Genomic DNA, 21,126 nt, shown 5'->3' with positions numbered 1-21,126 from the left:
ATAGATAGGTATTCCTATGATTATTAGTTACTTCTTAATTTTTATTTATTATTTATTAACATCATATTATTGTAGCATCGCTGAAGGAAAAAAAAACAAAAGTTCGAAGTATGTCAATGCTGAAGATTTAAATATAACAATTATTAATAACTTTCTTTCTTTCCATGTAAGGAATTAAAAACTTTTGCAAATGAAAAAGTTAACTCATTAGTGCTAAACATTATCAAGGTATCAGACAATTATTTAGCTGATCTATTGAAGTATATGAAAATTTTTAATAATAGAAATCTCTAAAACATCACGATTATTTTTTACTTCCCAAAATTTCAGAAGCCAGTCTATATCCAAGGTGGTATCTATCTTTACACACACATGCGCGCACACATTTAGAGAAAACAGACCCTCTTGCTTGCATCCATTTCAGTTAAGTACTAGCATATTAGGTATCTAAAAAGGAATGTGCTCTAAATTATTAGAAGTTAATATGTTAGTATAAAACTAGTAAGACATACATGCAAAGTACGTGCCACGGTATAGTTGGCTACATAATAGTGTCACGTATGCGATTGTAGAATAGGTCTTTTAAAGTCTCCTTAAGTTCTCTGTCACCTTTAGAAAAAGAACCAACTTCTTTTTATTTTAAATGGTAGAGAAGCTGAGGGAGCAAGATAACAAAAACATGCAAGAGTAAAATCAATTTCTTGCATTGGCCATTAATATAGGAACATGTCTGGGAGAAGCTTAAAGTAAGTGAATTTTACTTTTAAATAAAAATTAGTCTATCAAAATATGCTTAATTTACTTTTTCTTAATGAAATGTCAAGACTTAAGACAGGACTCTACCCCTTTAGCTCTAGGCAATTCAGTAAAGAGGTTTATGGAAAAGTAGAAATATTGATATTGTTAAGCAATTTGCTGTCAAACGACCTCCTCGGGCTATGATGTTACTCGATTTTATTTTTCAATTAGCTTAGCCAAATGACTGAACAAAAAGTTAACACCACTATCGAGATTGTGCGTTCCAAATGTTAATTGGGCCACTTGTAGCAACCTATATAATTTAGTGTTGCTTGTGGCCCAATTTGCTTCCCTGGATGGCCATAATTGAGAGAGATTACTTGTGAGCTCATTCACTTATTGGGCCTCCACTTTGATTCAGTTAATAATCTAGCTACACTTAGCATATTTGGGCCATTATTACTTGATAAAATGGGTCTCTTTCTCTCTTGCTGATAGACATCCTTTGCCTCTCTTGTATTTGGCCGATTTTTGCAAGTTTTCTTCTAGTCTTCTACCTTCTTTTGATTCCTACATATAGTGTGATAATATATGAGATATTGTGCACCTTTATGGTCTCCTAAGTGAATTATCTCATTGGCAATCGGAAGTAGAAGTTTGGTTATTGTCTTGAGTCGTTGTCGGGTTGTGGTGTTAGAAGTTGGAAGAAACTGAGCGTGGGCAACCTTGGTGCTCAATATACGTTCAACATCTAGTATCAGAGCATGGGCTATCATAATCTTGCAAAAATCAAATAAGAAATTGGAAGAAATAGGCAATTTCTTCAATCTTCAATTACTCTCAAACCAGACCTCCGTTGGATGAACGGAGGCAGGACCCATAACCAGCAAGTCGAGATGCTCCCCGTGAGATGGCACATGGCACAGGCGGCAATGTCCAATGACGACGCGTGGCGGTCCAACGACGGTGCGTGGAGGACTCCGGCGTGATTTTTTCTTACTATTTCATTTATTTTATCTCTTGAATTTATTGATGCGTTTGGTTTAGTGTTTCAAGTTGCACAGAAAAATTTGGATGATTTTGCTCCCGACCTCAATCTGCATTTCTAGCTGATTGGAATTGGCACATTTGCTAAATCTTTAGGGCATGTGGTGCCCCTAAAGTAGCAAATTCGCATCTCTCCACTTTGCGGACTCAGATAGGCCCCCTTCTGGTAAATTGGCTGAAACCTTTATGTTATAGCACTAGTAGATCATCATGTGGGGTGATCATTAGGATTGAGGATTGTCATTGTTTGGCAACCATTGCTTGTGCTAGAAATTAGGATTACTTGCTCTTAACTAATTGATTGAGTACCTTTTTTTAGTTAAATCAATGTTAGTTCTTAGTCATATAATTACTGTGAAACTGGTTATTTGTTGGCCATATATTTTGTTGCATTGTTACTTTCGCTGCTTATTAATTTCGTTAGAATTACTGAAACCTTACCCATTCGAACATTCTCTTGATCTAAAACTGTGATTCTTATGAAACCCTGGAATCTATAATGGAGTATAATGTCTGACCCTAGGACTACTTTGTGTGATTTGATTGTGTTTGTTCTTTTTTTTGGCTATTCTATGAAAATGACATCTCACAATTTTGATTTGGGGATTTTTAATGAAAAAGGTGATTTTTCAATCTGGCAACAAAAAATAAAGGGTATTTTAGTCCAATAAAAAGTTTCAAAAGCCATTGAAGGCAAATTTCCAACTGATTTTTCAAAAGAAGGAAAAATTCGATGAGCTTGCTTATACCTCAATCATTTTACACTTGTCTGACGTCGTTTTGAGAAAGGTGGGTAAATTGAAAAATACCAAAGAACTTTGAAAAAAAATGGAAGACCTGTACTGCTCAAATCTACACCAAATAAACTTTACCTGCTTGAACGCTTTTTCAGTTTTAAAATGAATCCTTCAGAAGATCTCAATGACAATTTAGACGTGTTTAATAAACTGGTGCAATATATCGTTAATTGTGATAATGATGTGCCTGAAGCCTATAAGGCCATAATCTTGCTCAATTCTATTCCCGACTCTTATAAGGAAGTTAAAAATGTTATTAAGTATGGTAGGGATACGTTGACATCTGAAATTGTGATAGATTCTCTTATGAGTAAAGAGATGGAAATTAGAGCTAAAAAAACATGATAAAAGTAGTGAGTTACATATAATGCGGGTTAGAACTCAATTTAGGCAAAATAGTCATGATGGATAATGGATGGAAAAAGAAAGGCAATGATAGGTACAGATCAAAATCTAGGACTAAGCTAGAAAATGCTAAGGCTGTGGAAATACAGAGCAATTGATAAAGGATTGTCACAAGGAGAAGGGTAAGTTAAAGGTTAAGGAGAGAGATGAGGTCAATGTGTTATCCTCTATTTCCGATATAGATAACGATGAGGTCTATATGATTACAAGTCCCATTGCATACACATCTGAATTGAATCTAACTGCTAATTTTCGTATGCATGAGTGGCTACTTGATTCTGGTGCATCTTTTCATGTAATGTCTGAAAGGAATTGGTTTGATAACTTGCATAAATCTAATGCTGGGCATGTTGTGCTGTGTGATAACTTTGCCTATACGATTGCTGAAATTGGTAATATAAATATAAAATTTGACACAGGCTTTGTTTACACGTTAAAGGACGTTAGATATATTCCTAAATTGTTAAGGAATTTGATTTCAATGGAGAGACATGAAAAAGATGATTTCACTGGTAAAACTAGAAATGATATACTAAAAATGATTAAGAGTTCATTAGTTTCTATTAAGGGAACTAAGAAAAATGACATTTACATAACTACTAGGAAAGTGATTAGAGGTTTAAACTCCTCTATCCCTTCTGCCAAGGTTGATCACACACACATGGCATAATAGGCTTGCACACGTAGCCATTAAGGGACTTAAGCTACTTAATGAAAAAGGTACATTTGGTAATGACTGTGTATCTAATTTGTCATTCTATGATCACTGCTTGCTTGGTAAGTATCATAAAATATCATTCTCCACTAGCGTTCATAAAGCTAAATGCATGTTTGAATTTGTGCATTCTGATCTGTGGGGTCTTGCTAGTAATCCCACATCGAGTGTGAATAGGTATTTCCTGTCTATTATCGATGACTATATTAGGAAAGTGTGGGTCTATCTATTGAAAGATAAATCTGAGACTTTTCATAACTTTAATAACTGGAAGAGATAAGTGGAAAACCAAATTAGCAAAAGGATCAAATTTTTAAGGACAGATAACGGCCTAGAATTTTGCAACACTGAATTTGATAATATGTGTAAAGAAAATGACATAACAAGACATAAGACGGTTCCTTACACTCCCCAACAAAATAGGGTAGCGAAAAGGATGAGTAGGACCATACTTGATAAAGTGCGTTACATAATGTTAAGTTCTGTTGTCCCTAAATCGTTTTGGGGTGAAGCTGTTATGACTACTTGTTATTTGATTAATTTTACTGCATTTGCTACATTAAATGGTGATACTCTGCATGAGAGGTGGTCTGGTAAATTGAGTGATTACTCTATGCTTAGAACTTTTGGCTATAATGCATTTTCTCATCAGAGTGAGGGAAAGTTTTAACTTAAAGCTAGAAAGTGTGTCTTTCTAGGATATCCCAAGGGCATTAATGGTTATAGGTTATGGGATGGAAGCCAAAAAGGGATTAAGATCATCGTGAGTAGGGATGTCACATTTAACGAGGGTAAGATGCCTTGTCTTAAAGAGAAAACTGAACCTGTGTGTGAAACTGAACCAGGTGAGGAGAGAGATCGTTTTAAGGTAGAGTTAGGAAAACATAGCACATATGTCCTACTACTCCAAATGAGGTGGAGATTCAAGTTCAGGTACTTGAGGTGGAGAATAGTAACGAACTAGTGATAGAAGAGCATCCCGATGAAGAAAATCCTTTAACTAATTACAATTTAGTTAGAAATAGAGAGAGGAGACAAACGAGAGAACCTAGGAGGTTTGAATTTGAGTCTGAGTTAGCTTTCGCCCATGCTAGTTATGAAGAACTGGTTGATAGATAGGCAAAACCCTTTGAAGAGGCGATAGATAGTGATCAATCTAAGGAGTGGCTTAAGGTGATGAAAGAAGTGATGAGTTCTCTAGAGAAGAATCAGATTTGGGAGCTAGTACCTAGAACTAAGAATAAGTCGATCATCGATTACAAATGGGCCTTTAAGGTTAACGAAGGTACAAGTTGCTCGGAACCTTTAAGGTTTAAGACTAGATTATTGGCTAAGAGTTACACACAGAAGGAGGGTGTTGATTATAATGAGATTTTCTCACCAGTTGTTAAGTACACTACTATTAGGGTCATGCTTGCATTGTTTGTGCATTTTGGCTGGAAATTTAAACAACTTGATGTAAAAACTGTTTTTTAACATGGTGAGCTTGATGAATAAATCTTTATGAATCAACTAAAGAGTTTTAAGGACAAATCAAAACCTAATTATGTGTGTTTTCTAAAAAGATCCATGTATGGCTTAAAACAGTCACTAGACAGTGGTACAAGAGGTTTGATTCCTTTGTGTTCACTATAAGGTTCCAAAGAAATAAATTTGATCACTGTTTGTATTTTCAACACAACAAGACTGGTAATAAATATTTGTCTTTGTTGTTCTATGTGGATGAAATGCTTTTGATTGGTTCATCACCTAAGTGGATAAATAATATAAAAGCAAAGCTAAGTGATGAATTCGACATGAAAGACCTAGGTAAGGTTAAGAGAATTCTAGGCATGGAAATAGAAAGAGATATGTCAAATTATGTCCTTTTTTCCATCAGTCTCCATATATATCTAAGGTGTTGAAGAAATTTAATATAAGTGATTGCAAACGTGTCAGGTTGCCTCTTACTAATCATTTTGTTTTATCTAAAGAGCAATCTCCTTGCAATGAAGGTGAAGTAGAATTCTGTATTCTAATGTGATTGGTTCCATAATGTATTTGATGGTTTGCACTAGACCGGATTTAGGTTTTGCTGTTAGTACTCTTAGTAGGTACGTGTCTAATCCGAGTCCTAAATATTGGGAAGCATTAAAGTGGCTATTAAGATACTTGAAGGTTACGGGTGACATAGGTTTAAGTTTAGTGCTAATAAAGAAGGTGTGAAATCGAAGGGCTTTGTAGATGCTGATTATGTGGGAGATAGGGATGGTAGGAAATCGACTTCCACTTGTGTGTTTGCCTTATCTAATTCTTGTGTTAGTTGGAAATCACAATCACAACACATTGTTATGCTATCCATTACAAAGTCAGAGTATATTGATACCACTGAGGCAATTAAAGAGGCTCTATGGCTTAGAGGTTTACTTCATGAACTATGTGTCTTGAATGATTATGTGGTAGTGTATTCTGATAGTTAGTCATCCATACATTTATGCAAGAACCATATTTTCCACGAATGCACTAAACACATTAACGTTAGACTACACTTTATTGGAGATATAGTATCTCAAGAGGTGGTAAGACTTGAAAAGACACACACAATACAACCCTTCAGATATGGGCAGAAGCTGTAAGGATCTTCTAAATATTGGTATAGGTAAATGATTTCCAATTTTATTGATTTTCCGTTAGAGGTGTCACTAATGGGAGACGTTTCCTTTTTGCAGGTCCTTTGACACTCCAATCGAGATTATACGACCCAATGGATAATTGGGCCACTCAAAGCAACTTAAGTAATTTAGTGTTGCTCGTGGCCCAATCCGCTTCCTTGGGTGGTCATAATTGAGGGAGATTACTTGTAAGCCCATTTACTTACTTATTAGGCCTCTACTTTGAGCCATCTAATAACACTTATATTTGGGCCATTATTACTTGATAAAATGGGTCTCTTTCTCTCTTGGTGAGAGACGTCCTCTAGCTCCCTTGTATTCAGCCGGTTTCTGCAAGTTCTCTTCTACTCTTCTACCATCTTTTGATTCCTACCTGTGTGATAATATATGAGATATTGTGTACCTTTGTGGTCTCCTAAGTGAACTATCTCATTGACAACAGGAAGTGGAAGCTTGGTTATTGTCTTGAGTCGTTGTTGTTGGGTTGTGGTGCCAGAAGTTGGAAGAAACTGAGTCAGGGCAAGCTTTGTTGTTCAATATACATTCAACAGATATCAACAATGACATATTCGTACAATAACCAAATTAACCTTGTGAATAGAACTGTCACCAAATCAGAATTAACCTCTTTATAGAACTTGAAAATGCTACCTATAAGCTTTCGTGAGATAAAATTGGTGAATGCTAGAGGAAAAAAATCCATTTTGATTCTTCTGCACAAATTTGAAAACATGACAGGAGTTTGGGATAGAGAAAAGTCCTAAAAATTTGAAAGCAAAAATATGACACTGTCATTCTTAATGTTCTGTATATGCCAGAGCAAAATAATGAAGCCTATATGTAACTGTCCATTGTCATTTCCTCATAACTCATATTAAATCTAAATGAAAAATTCTCAATAATTTCCAAGAACAATTACTAATCTAGCTAAAATCCCGCAAACTAAAATGAGAAAATCACCATAAAATAAAAGAATAATTACATTAAAAATCAAAGATAAACTACAGTGTGCAAAATATCAGACACCCAGCAATCTCAATTAATCAATTTCATGCATCATATGAATATTGTGAACCATAAGAAAGCATAAACAATTTTACTTTATTGACGTCTAAGTCAGCCTAGGGACAAAAGTTGGAAAGAGAGAGGTTGTTGAAGTAATAGCTTCAAAGCTAAAATGAGTAGAATGAGAGCTTATAGCAGGTGCGATAGCATCTGCAAAGAGGGTTGACTACAGGGGAAAAAAGTTTAATATTCAAAACATGAGGTCAAAATTTCAAAGCAATCAGACATCTTAATATTTTCTCTCTTTAGGATGTGTTTCAATTGTTACACAATGTACTAACCTACTGATATGTGATTTTTAACAGCCACGTGGAGTCAGAATTATCATAATACCCTCTTTGGTGTTGGATCGAATCATTTTAATTGTCCAATTACCGTAGCAAAATGAAAAGACAAAAATTTTCCCATCACGACCTTATGGTCCCAACTCAAATTACCGAAAAATTCACGCTCTCAATGATAGCTAGAATGTCTCACGAAATAGTGAAAAAAGTTGAGTATTGAGGTAAGTTAATGTGGGTAAAGGAAAATACTTCTTATTTCTCTTACCTTGCTTGAGGATGGGTGCTGTGAGTATTAAATGCAAAACCAACAAGAACAACAGCTCTTTTAAAAGAGAATCCTAGCACCACCATGCAGAAAATCGAACCCAAAAAAATGTATAGGGACTTGCGGCCTGGATGTGGCATAGTCGAAGCTCATTGCTCGACCTCAAGAGCACTAATCGATTTGAAACCAACAACAAATAAAATGATTTGGATTCAAACAAAACATAAGTGTTGGTGAGCTAAGACGACAGGTTAACATTTTTTTTTTTAAACCACAACTCATCAAATCTACCATAGCAGGTGAAATCTGTCTCACACTTGTTCTAAGTTTATGCAACAAATCTGTCTCACACCTTGTAACAAACCATGATCAAATCCATGAGGGCAGAAATTGGAATTTTCAGATAGAGATATTCAGGCAACTTAGTATTTTAGAATAAAGTCATTTGGCATTTAAATTGCTAGAAAAATATCACGTATTTATGAAAAAAACAATATAACAAAAGCAAACATAGTTAAAAATTATTAGACTTCTGAAATCAAAAAATGTATATGCAAACATAGTTAAAGGAAAATACGTTCCATAAAATTATCCAACAAATGGAAATTTTAGCTCTCCTCAGCCAGAGGATAAGTGTCAACTATTCATTTTCACTATCATTTTAGGATTATGCTCAATATAATAAAAGAAATAAAATTGGAAAAATGAAGCTTCTTAAATGCATTTATATAAAGAAAAACCAAACCAAAACATGACCAAATTGTTAAGATGATTGAAACAAAAAATTTTGATCAATTATCAAATTCAATAATTAATAATTATTTGCAAAAATCGATACGTAATCACCAATTGACCATAATTAAATTAATTTCATACATCAGTCTTCATCACAATGTAAACCAAATTTAATTTTTTTTCCTTCAAATGAATAAATCAAAATACTTGAGAACATGCCTATGAAAGAAATGAAGGTACCTAAGTTTCATGAAAATGCAATCTAAATACAACTCTGACCTTGTTCTTCTTGCTCCTCCATCATGCTGACTTGAACATTTTTCAATATTTTACCTCAATCCCACTTCATGTTTTCCTCAATCAACATCACACGTCGAAGCTCTAATAAAGTTCCAATGATTAATATTTCTTATTTCTAATAAAGATTTAACATAATGTGTTATTTGTTGGACACATTCAACAATGTTACATAAAATGTAGTTTACAAACATCTTTGAGCCCACTTGAGCAAAGGTGTGGAGAATTTAGACTTGAGAAAGAAACCCTAAATTAATTGGTTCCTTTCTTAGTAAATGAGTCAGTTACCTATTTGGGTTAGATTTGATTGCAATTGCCTGTATGTTTTTCTTTCCTAATTCCCAAAATATAAAAGTGTATACAATGAGTTTAGATATTCAATGAAAAAGATGCAGAAAATTTTGTTTATCTTAAACTCCGGCAGCCTTTGAGCATATTTGCAGTCCATGTTTTTCTTACTTTCTTGTACAAAGCCTATCTGCAATTGCTAAACAACTCAAGGAGGCCAAAGGTATTACATGCCATCAATAGAGACTAAACTCTTCTGGTGTGACTGTGTTCATTAAATCCTTATTTTGCGAGCAAACTCGAAAAGCCGTTCAAATTGCTATGTTTAAGAAATTAACATAAAAACACTCATATGAAGTCAATTGACAGCAAAACTACAAGAGGAAATTTAATAACTACCTAAAATAATAATGTAAAAAGTACAAAAATCACCAAACGTAATCATTTTGAAGATTCTAATCCTTACATGTCAAAAAAGTTTGAAGCCAAGAATCAAAACTTTGATTCGATATTCAATACTATAATTCTTTCAGCTGAGCATTGTTGATGGCATCGATGATATTCCAACGCTGTCCAAGTGCATTAGAGAGTTTTCTGACAATTTCTTTTGATTCCTTGTTCATGTCTTTCAATGTCACACACACACACACACAAAGATGAGGGAAAAAAAAAGGGAATTTACGAGGACTAGATTAAAATCTAAAAAAGAAGAACAAGACCAGAGCTTCAACAACACCAAATCGAAACTCGCCCACAAAAATCTCTTGATTCCAAAATCCCTATTCTCTCTAAAATCTTCAATTTCTTATCAAAAAAAGAACAACTAAAAAAGATAAGAAAAATGGGATCAGGAATGGGCTTACCAATCAAAAATCTCAAAATATATCTCAAACTTATGTGTCAAATTGAAAGCCCTCGATTTGTTGTACACCAATAGTGATGTGATCTGGAGAAGTATTATTTTGATCCAATTTCTTATTTTTCGTAATTTAGATATTTTAGGACTCTATTTCCGATTTTACTAGATTTCTAGATATTCTAGAATTTTATTCTATTTAAACTTTATTCTGGGTTTTTAGTTTAAATATGTTTATTTTTCTACATTGTATTACAAGACTTTTGCCATGAATTATTGAATGAAAAATTCTCTTCAAAGCTTTGCTTCAAAATTATCATTCTAGATGGGACAAGCCGAATTTATCAAGAATTGTTAATTCTTGTGGCGTTCAAAATCAGGGTGTGATTCCAATCAATTATTTGTAATCAAAAGGTCGGCATATTCAAGTGATTGTGGCAGTTGTTTGATTCGTGATTATTGAGTCATATCCACAAATCCGGGTAAAATTTATAAATTTTGTGATCAAGAGATCAATAATTCAATATACTATTGGTTGCTTGGTTCGTAAATTTGTGAATTAAATCCTAAACCTTGATTATTTGGCATTCTTGGAATCCGGTGTCAATATCTTGTAGCTACGATAGCGACCGTGCTAATCGAGTTCACATTAGGTGGTATCAGAGCCTAGGTACTAGAATCAAAGTTATATTCCTTTTTTTTCCTTCTTTTGGAGTCTTTGTTTGGGTTTTTTCTTCGCGTTTTTCATTTTTTTCCCTTTAGTTTTGAGTCCTAGATCTAAAAGGTTTTAGTATTTTAATTGTTTTGTGTTTTGGAAAAAAAAATCACTGTTCACGTGCTATTAATTTGTTCCGTAGGTACTATTCACGCAGAATTTTTTTGAGCACCTCCAAAAATTTTATTTAATTCCCTAGTCCTTTAACTTCTTGATCATCGAATCTCACAAAATTGAATTGGACTTCCACAAGAATCAATCGGATTGAGTTCGGGATTTGTTCTTGAGACATTGATTGGAAGCTTGAGTGGTAAAAGGCTGAGTGGTGAGTTCAATTGAGGGTAAAAAGCCTAAGATTGAGTGAATTTTCGAGTGAAAATTTTTTGTGAGACAGAAAACTGTGAGCAATGTCTGACAGGGAAGGATCGAATTCTAGCCGAAACGATAATCCAGCCAACATACAAGATGACTTAATATAGCTATTTGAGCAGATGATGATAAATATGGAAAATCGATTGGAAAATAGGTTGGATTGGCTTGATGCGATGGTTACAACTCTTAGTCGAGGTCAACGGGTAAATGTACCTCAAGCTAGGAGGCCGGGTAGGAAAGAACCTAGGATGGAATAAGAAGCATATGATATTGGCAGTGAGCTGGATGAGAATTTGATGATGAGGCTGACATGGGTAGAGTGAGGCATAGAGGGGCTTGGTTTGAACGAAGGGGTAGGAATAACCATGGAACTAAAGTGGAAGGCAGAGATAGGAGTGATTCAGAGGCTTACCTGGAATGGGAGAAGAATGTGGAGTTGATCTTTGACTGCTATAACTATTCGGAGGAGAAGAAAGTGAAGCTTGAAGTCTTGGCGTTCACTTGGTGGGATCAGGTGGTCACTTCACGACGAAGAATAAGAAGAGGCTGATAAGCACGTGGGATAAGTTGAAGGCAGTTATGAGGAAGAGATTTATATCTAGTCACTATTATAGGGAGCTTTATTAAAGGTTGCAGGGGTTGTACCAGGGACAGAGGAGTATGGAGGATTACCACAAGGAGATAGAAATGTTGATGATTTGGGCTAATGTGAAGGAGGACTGGGAAGCCACCATGGCAAGGTTTTTGAATGGATTGAACAGGGATATCGCCAATGTTGTTGAATTGCAGTATTATGTGGAATTAGAGGATATGCTGCATGTGGCAATGAAGGTTGAAAGGCAGTTGAAGAGAAAAGGAGAGTAAGGAATCAACAGGGTCCTAATTCATCTTGGAGGTCTAGGTGGAGTGAAGAGAAGGTTGATGGGGTTGTTGTTAACAATAAAGAACCATCTAGGGGAAAGGATGATAATGCTAGCAAGGCTACACCCAAGGCAGAACCACAGCACTCTAAGAGTCCGGACATCAAGTGCTTTAAGTGCTTGGGAACATGACACATTGCTTCTCAGTGTCTAAACAAACGAGCTATGACCTTGACAGATAGTAGAGAAGTGGTGAGTAACAGTGATGAAGATGGTATGCCCAAATTGGAAGATGTTAGTGATGGTGACTAGTGGAGTATTCATGAAGCTTTTATCTTGATGCGTGCATTAATGCACAAATTAAGGTTGAGGGAGAGAAACAATGGGAGAATATCTTTCATACATGGTGCCATGTCAATAATAAGGTATGCAACTTGATTGTCGATAGAGGTAGTTGCACTAATATAGCTAGCTACACACTTGTTAAGTAATTAGGACTGGAGATGACAAAACACCATAAAGCCCATAAATTGCAGTGGTTAGATGAAAAAGGAAAAGTTAATGTTAATAGGAGGGTGTTGGTTAACTTGTCAATTGGAAGATATAAGGATGAAGTATTGTGTGATGTTGTGCCTATGGATGCAGGACATCTATTGTTGGGTAGGCCTTGGCAATACGATGGGAAGGTGAAACATAATGGGCTTAGAAACCACCCTTTGGATATCCAGTTGATGTACAACAATTTGAACATTAGTGGGACTTCGAAGAGGAAACGTTCAATCACGACAATGCGGAGTGCGGAGGTTTTAATCAATTGTTGGATAGTAGACAAGTAGATGGAAGAAGAACAGTCTTTGAACTAGGCATGAATTCGAGGACGAATCATCTCGAAGAGGGAGGGTCTGATGTGATCTGGAATAAGCCCAAAGTCATCGAGAATTTACTAATTATGGATAAAGGGTCGAGACCAAAATTTGAGCTAAGTTGGGGGCCAGTGATGCAATTTTCGCGAGTTTCCTATTTTTTTTAGAATTCTAATCTTTTAGTATTTTCTTTAATATTTTGCACGAAATTTCTATTTAAAATTAGGGTTTTAAGGACTTGGTATAAATAGAATTTATTTTCATTCATTGTAGAACTTTTGGATATTTTGAATTAATCAGAGGCAAGGTTGCTTCATTTCTTGTTCTTCACGAACAATTATCGAACTTATCGGGATAATTTCTCATGGCGTTCACCAATCAAGTGCGATTCATGGGTTGTGCAATCACGGGGTCAAGGTATTCGAGTAATTGCTTTGGTTTCTGGTTCATTTAATCCTTCGGGTACATTTTTAAATTTCGGGTTTGATTTCTATAATTGTGTGATCAGAAGGTCAATATATCCCTGTGATTGTATTGGTTGTTTGGATGCGTCAATGTGTTGACGTGATTAATATGAGAAGATGATATAGATTGGAGCCTAGGATGAAAGTTTGTGATGCATATGAAATTGGTGGTGACATTGTTGATTTACGGGGAATGAGAGCTACTGGTGATAGGCATGGAAGAAGAGATATAAATTATTTTGGATACGGTGTTGATGTGAGTATGGGAAGTACTAAAATAATAATCCCACAATTTAAAGGTAGAAAAGATCTTGAGTCGTACGTGGCGTGGGAAGAAAAGGTTGAATTAGTGTTTGAGTGCCATGATTACTCTGGAGAGAAAGAATTGAGGTTAGTTGTGAGAAAGTTTGTGGATTATGCTTTGATTTGGTGGAATGAGTTGATGACATCTAGGCAGAGGAATGGTGAGAACCCAATTGAAACTTGGCATGAGTTGAGGAGTGATCATGAGGAAACAATACGCGCCAAAACATTATTATAGGAGGGATCGGCGTAAACGGGAGTTTAGAGAGAAGCCTAGATCATGTTATGGGGCTGAGTATCCAAGGAAAAAGAAAGTCGAGAGTGAAAAGGGTGAAGTGGTTAAAATGGAAGTGGAGATACAGAAGGAAGAAGAAATGGAGTCTTCGGAAATAAAAGAGGAGTTGGAAGTGAGCTTGCATGAAAGGAAGGTTAAAATTGAGGAAGCGTTGGCGAGTCCTAACATTTCCCTCCCTATTTTAGATAATTTTGTTTTGCAAGTTAATGATGACTTGATTCCAAAAATTAATTCAATTGGAATCCCTTACAATCCGGGCATTAATTACCAAATTGTGGATACAATTTAACAACAACCACATCCTAGTTTGGACATTACTATATAACAGGAGATTGATTTTATTATCCTTGAGGAGACGAAGGAATTTCAAAAGCAATGGAAGGAATTAATATGCAAGGAATTGAGCTACAAAGTTGATATGTTAGGAAACATGCATACAGTGGGAGTAATATTGTCACCATCACCTAGGTCAAGTAAAGCATGGAAAATGAACGGTGATTTATCAGTTGAAATCATTATTGGAGCATCACAAAATGGCAAAAAGAAACAGTCAAGGCGTACACAATTTGATCTGTATAAGGTTGATTGGGTCTACATTCAAAAGAGGAGAGCTCGAGATCAAAAGAGGTCCAAATTGCATCCGAGAGGTGATGGGCCACTTCATGTGCTTGAGTTGATTGAAAGTAAAGGCTATAACTTGGATCAGGATTGGTGGACAAATCCTCTTGAAAAGGGAGGGTCTGATGTGATCTAGAGAAATTTTATTTTGTCCAATTTCTTATTTTTGGTAATTTAGATATTTTAGGACTCTATTTCCGGTTTTATAGAATTCTAGGTATTCTAGAATTTTATTTCATTTAAACTTTATTTTAGGTTTTTAGTATAAATAGGTTTATTTTTCTACATTGTATTACAAAACTTTTGCCATGAATTATTGAATGAAAATTCTCTTCGAAGATTTGCTCCAAAATTATTGTTCTGGATGGGACAAGCTAAACTTTTCAAGAATTGTTAATTCTTGTTGAGTTCAAAATCAGGGTCTGATTTCAATCAATTATTTGTAATCAAAAGGTCGGCATATCCAAGTGATTGTGGCGGTTGTTTAGTTCGTGATTATTGACTTAGATCCACAAATCCGGGTGAAATTTATAAGTTTCGTAATCAAGAGATCAATAGTTTAATTTACTATTGGTTGTTTGGCTCGTAAATTTGTGAATTAAATCCTAAACCTTGATTATTTGGCGTTCTTTGGAATCCGGTGTCAATACATAGTGTATTCGATAGCGATCGTGCTAACTGGGTTCATATCAAATAGAAATTAAGGAGAGAACAAGGATTAAAATAAAAATGAAAAACGATTCTTCAAAGACATAGAGAAATGATGGAGAGAAGATTGCCGAAAGAGTGAAAGAGAGAAGATTGTTGGATACAGTCATGAAGAGAAATGGGAAGCGAGATGGTTGCGTGAAAGTAAAAGCAAAATAGCTGGCAAGTTGTTAGAGGTTGAAGAAAAAAGACCTAAAGGCATAAAATATATCCAAAGCTGCAAGGGGAGATAGCGTTTAAGTCAAAAGCCATAAAAAAAAAAAAAATGGAAAAAGTGGGCACGCATTCCTATGAACAATACTAAAACAAAATCCCTTCTTATTTTATAGGGATATTAAATTAAACATAATGATATTGCTTCAGCCATGATCTTGAACTTCCAAGAGCAGAGGCAATAATATTAAGTACAGGAATACAAGAGAGGTACTTTGAGGCGTCCTGAGTTTGTTTGGAACTTTCTTATCTGCCTTCTACTTCTTGGTCTGCTTTTTTATCTACCTCCGTGAATGTTTTTCTCTTTCCAGCCTCCATGAAAATGAAAAGATATTCACAATACATTACTGTCACATCTCAAAGGAAGTGAAGCAAAATTAGATGGTTGAGTTTGTACAACCGTTTTTCTTTTTAGTTATTAGGAAGAACAATAGAGATGTTGTCAAAGTTCATTAGATGTCATCCAGTTGCAAATTTCTCTGTGTATAACTTCTTGAAACGTAACTATATTACATGTTTCTTATGATTTATCAAAATTAATTGTCACTCGCTTCATTTTCTATCAATGACAAATTAGAAAGTCACTCTTCCATATATTGAATGTGTGTGAATGTTTCATTTTTATATACAAATATCCTTAATGATCTAAATTGCTAGCATTATGATTTTGGTTGCTTGCAATTGGAACATCATATTCCAATACATTTTTGTGAATTCTGCTATGAAAGAACATACATCACAAAGATACAAAAGGCTGAATCCATCATGTGACTAAGGAAAAATATGTAATGAAACTAGGCTTATCAAATTTTTGGAACTTGACTAAGCTTTTTATTTTGGATTTTCCATTATAATTTATACTATATGTGTTTTCATGGTTGGAATTGGAATTGCCTTGTAAATATTTTGCTAGAGGCTTTTGGTTGTAACTCTTGTTTTTCGATTTTGGATATTTTTTTATTTTGAAATTTTTATTGGTACATTGTGTTCGAGTTGCCTTTTAATCTAAATTATAAATTTGATTATGGCATGGTTCAAAAAATTAAAAAAAATTCACATTTACTGACTGAAATTATAGTAAAATGCAATCCAAATTTACTGCCTTGAATTTTGTTGGTCGGAAAATTCATTATTTTCCCTACCAATGTCACTTGATTTCTTGGTCATCAAATGTATATTATTGCCGACCAACTGTTATGGTCAGTATATGTCTACTACCATCACTCATGACTTGTTTATTGCCGACTTATTTAGAACTTTACCGACCAAAAGTATGGTTAACAAAAAGTTATGTCATTACTGCCCAACAATTTTTTGGCCAATCAAAATCTCCATGTTTCCCGATAAAGTATGGTTGATAAAACCTTCCCTAGGTGGCTTTTGGCAACCAGTTGCCGACCGACATTTTTTAGTTATAAGTTGGATTTATCGACTGATGCTGGATTTTTAGCGACCAATTTCTTGATCGGCAAAAGTTTTATTTCTTGTAGTGCCTGGATCTCTTCCCCCAAAGGAGGTAATCTCTATATCCCTTGTGTGCTCCTTATATGGGAGGGATATTCATTTCAATCTTGTGATAAGCTTATTGAGCTTCTTTTGCCTCGTCGTGTTTTAAAAATGCTTGAGATGGATGTGTTGCAAAAATTGAAAGAAACCATATTCATAAAATCATAAATTCCATGTTGAAATCAAAGAGACAATGAAAAGTGCGAAAACATACCTTGATCCATGAATCTGACTACTTTAATTGGGTTTTGATCTTCCAATTGATACGTGATTTTCCTTCCTTTGTTTTCTTGAAAAGTCTCTGTTGATGGGGATGCAGAGATACCATAAAAAAAATCACGTTCAAATTGGTGACCATAACCATTTATTAAAATAACTGCAATTGGCAGTTATTAACTTTAAGTTATTTCAAATCGGCCCCTCATCAATTCAAAATAACACCTTCTGGTCTCTAGACTTTAATCCCATAAAATTTGATACACATTAGTCCGAAATTAAATCCAATGGATCACTTTATCGACTAAATTTACTTTAAAATAGCACCACACATTCTAATAAATGTACATGTGTGGCCCCCGAAGTTGGAATTTTATCCAACAATCTCCCACTGGGCCAAACATGTTACATTATAAATGTGCACAGACTTATGAACTCAAAATTGTGCTATAGTTATTAAGGATATTTCCAAACAATCTCGTCCATTAGTTACATCGATGTAGGATCAAAGCGATTTTCGTCACATTTAGCGTAACTAAATCCATCAATGGTCATGTACACCCATACAACCAAATGACATAGATCAATTATGGGAGTGTAGCATAGAAATTACATGTTATGTGATCCGAACATATCTATTTCCAACTGGTCCAACCTTATTTCTTAAGTGAGATCAGTACTGAACATAATAACAGAGTGGAATGAACTGAATACTTTATTTCTGTACAGAAAATATCCAAATATATAAATGTGTTCAAAGAACTAAACATATATAAAGCAATAAGAATACAAACTCCCACTAAAACATGATATTCTCAACAAGTACAACACCCATATAAGCGGTGTGCTCATGAAAGACCTTGATTGGTAATCCCTTAGTAAGCGGATCCGCAATCATGGGGTTTGTTCCAATGTGCTATATAGAAATATGTCCACTCTGTACTCTTTCCTTCACAACCAGGAATTTAATGTCAATGTTTGACTTAGATGAGCTCCTGTTGTTGTTAGAATATAGAACTGCTGAGTTATTGTCACAATACAACTTTAGTGGTCTTTCTATGCCATTCAGAATGCCCAGCCCTGTGACAAAATTTCACCGCCATATTCCACGATTAGATGCCTCATAGCATGCTACAAACTCTGCTGCCATGGTAGAAAAATCTATGAGTGTCTGCTTGGTACTCTTCCAGGAAATAGCTCCTCCAGCTAGCAGATAAATATAACCTGATGTGGATCTTCTACTATCTTGGCATCCAGCAAAATCAGAATCGGAGTACCCTATGATCTCTAAATGATCCAATCTGCTATATGTGAGCATATAATCCTTTGTTCTCTTTAGATACCTCATAACCCTTTTGGCTGCCTTCCAACAATCCATCCCAGGGTTGCTTAAATATCTGCCTAGCATTCCAACAATAAATGCTATGTCTAGACGTGTACATACTTGAGCATACATTAGACTCCCAATAGCTGATGCATAGGGAATCTTCTGCACTTCCTTAGCTTCAAGGTTATTTTGCGGGCACTGTTTGAGACTAAATTTGTCTCTCTTAGCGACAGGGGTGTCACCTGATTTACAGTCTTGCATGCCAAACCTTTTAAGTACTTTATCGATATAGCTCTCTTGTGACAATCCAAGAATACCTCGAGAACGATCTCGATGTATCTGAATCCCTAATACAAAAGAGGCGTTACCAAGATCTTTCATCTCAAAATTCTTTGATAAAAATCTCTTGGTTTCGTGCAACATGCCTATATCGTTAGTGGCAAACAGTATGTCATCAACATACAAAATCAGGAAAATATGCTTACTCCCCTAAATTTGTGATACACACAATCATCAACGACATTTAGCTCAAAACCAAATGAGATAATGACCTGATGAAATTTGTGATACCATTGCCCATAGATGGATTTCTTTAATTTGCAAACCATGTTCTTCAAGTCTCCTCACACAGTTTTCTGGTTGCACCATATAGATTGTCTCATCAATGTCGCCATTGAGAAACGCCGTCTTGACATCCATCTGATGTAACTCAAGGTCAAAGTGCGCAACAAGTGTCATAATTGTCCTTAAAGAGTCTTTCGTTGAAACTGGAGAGAAAGTCTCTTTGAAGTCAATACCTTCCTTTTTGGTAAAGCTTTTAGCCACAAGACGAGCCTTATATCTTTCCACATTACCATTTGAATCCCTCTTGGTTTTAAAAATCCATTTACAACCAATGGGCTTCACAACTTCAAGTAACGGGACAAGATCCCAAACTTTATTGTCTTACGTAGACGTATACTCCTCATTCATGGCATCAATCCATTTTCGAGAGTTAGAACCCTGCATGGCTTGATGGAAATTGATTGGATCATCTCCCACCATTCCATTATTTTCCTCATTTTCTTGGAGAAATACTATGAAATCATCTGAAATAGTACTTTTCCTCTCTCTCGTGGATCTTCTTAATGGTATTGGCTCTTGAGGTTGTTGAGTTTGTATTTCTGGAATAATTACCTCATTTTGGATGGGAGGTACTTCAACATTGTCTTGTTGAGATTCTGGATATGCTTCTTGATCAACAATAGGTATATAAACCTGTACATTGTCAAAAGCAATAGTAGGAATTGAAACCGATCCTTCCTCAACTTCTTCCTCAAGACAATGTCTCTAACCTTATTTCTCCCCCCCAAACTCAACATCCTCAAAAAATATTGCGGTTCCCGTTTCAAAAATTGACTTAAGTGTGGGATCATAAAATTTATAGCCCCTGGATCGCTCAGAATAACCAATAAAATAGCTGCTAACTGCTTTGGAGTCCAATTTCTTTTCATGTAGCCAATAAGGCCTAGCCTCAGCTGGACATCCCCAAATGTGAAAATGCTTTAGACTAGGCTTTCTGCCTGTCCAAAGTTCATAAGGTGTTTTAGCAGCAGCCTTAGTTGGTACTCTGTTCAAAATATAAGCTGCAGTCTTTAATACTTCTCCCCAGAGTGATTTTGGTAAGGTGTAATGACTAATCATACTCCTCACCATGTCCTTAAGAGTTCTGTTTCGTCTTTCAGCTACACCATTCATGCTAGGCAATCCTGGCATGGTGTACTGTGGGACGATTCCACATTCCTCTAGGTATTTAGCAAATGGTCCCGAACATTGTTCACCTGAACCGTCATATCTGCCGTAGTACTCACCACCACGATCAAACCTAACGCTTTTTATCCTTTTATTGAGTTGATTCTCAACCTTAGATTTAAAAGCTTTGAACACGTCCAGTGACTCAGACTTTACATGTATGAGATATAGGTACCCATAACGTGAGTAATCGTCTATGAATGATATAAAATATGGTAGGGAATGGTCCACAAATATCTGTATGTATCAATTCTAAGACGTCTGAAGTTCTTTTAGTACCTAATCTCCTTGTTTTGGTCTGTTTCTCCTTGATACAGTCGATACAAACATCAAAATCCGTGAAGTCAAGGGAATCCATAATACCATCTGACACAAGTCGTTCAACTCTAGCTTTTGAGATGTGACCTAAGCGCTTGTGCCATAATGTTGCAGAATTTTCTTTATTTAATTTGCGTTTAGTACCACGTGAATCCACATGCAAGGTCTCATTATATGATGCAATAATATCAAGCAAATACAGGTTATCATATGCAGATAATGAACCAGTACCAATAATATTGGAATTTAAAGAAAGACTAAACTGATTGTTTCCAAATGAACAACAATATCCAGATTTATCCAAAGAAGAAACAGAAATTAAATTCCGTCTAAAAGACGGTACAACGAAAGTGTCTTCCAAATCTAAATAATTACCAGTTCCTAATAATAACCTAAAAGTGCCTATTACATCAA

This window comes from Olea europaea, chromosome 10 (assembly GCF_002742605.1).
Source record: "Olea europaea var. sylvestris chromosome 10, O_europaea_v1, whole genome shotgun sequence".
In the NCBI taxonomy this organism is placed as follows: domain Eukaryota; kingdom Viridiplantae; phylum Streptophyta; class Magnoliopsida; order Lamiales; family Oleaceae; genus Olea; species Olea europaea.
This window is presented reverse-complemented; position numbering follows the sequence as displayed.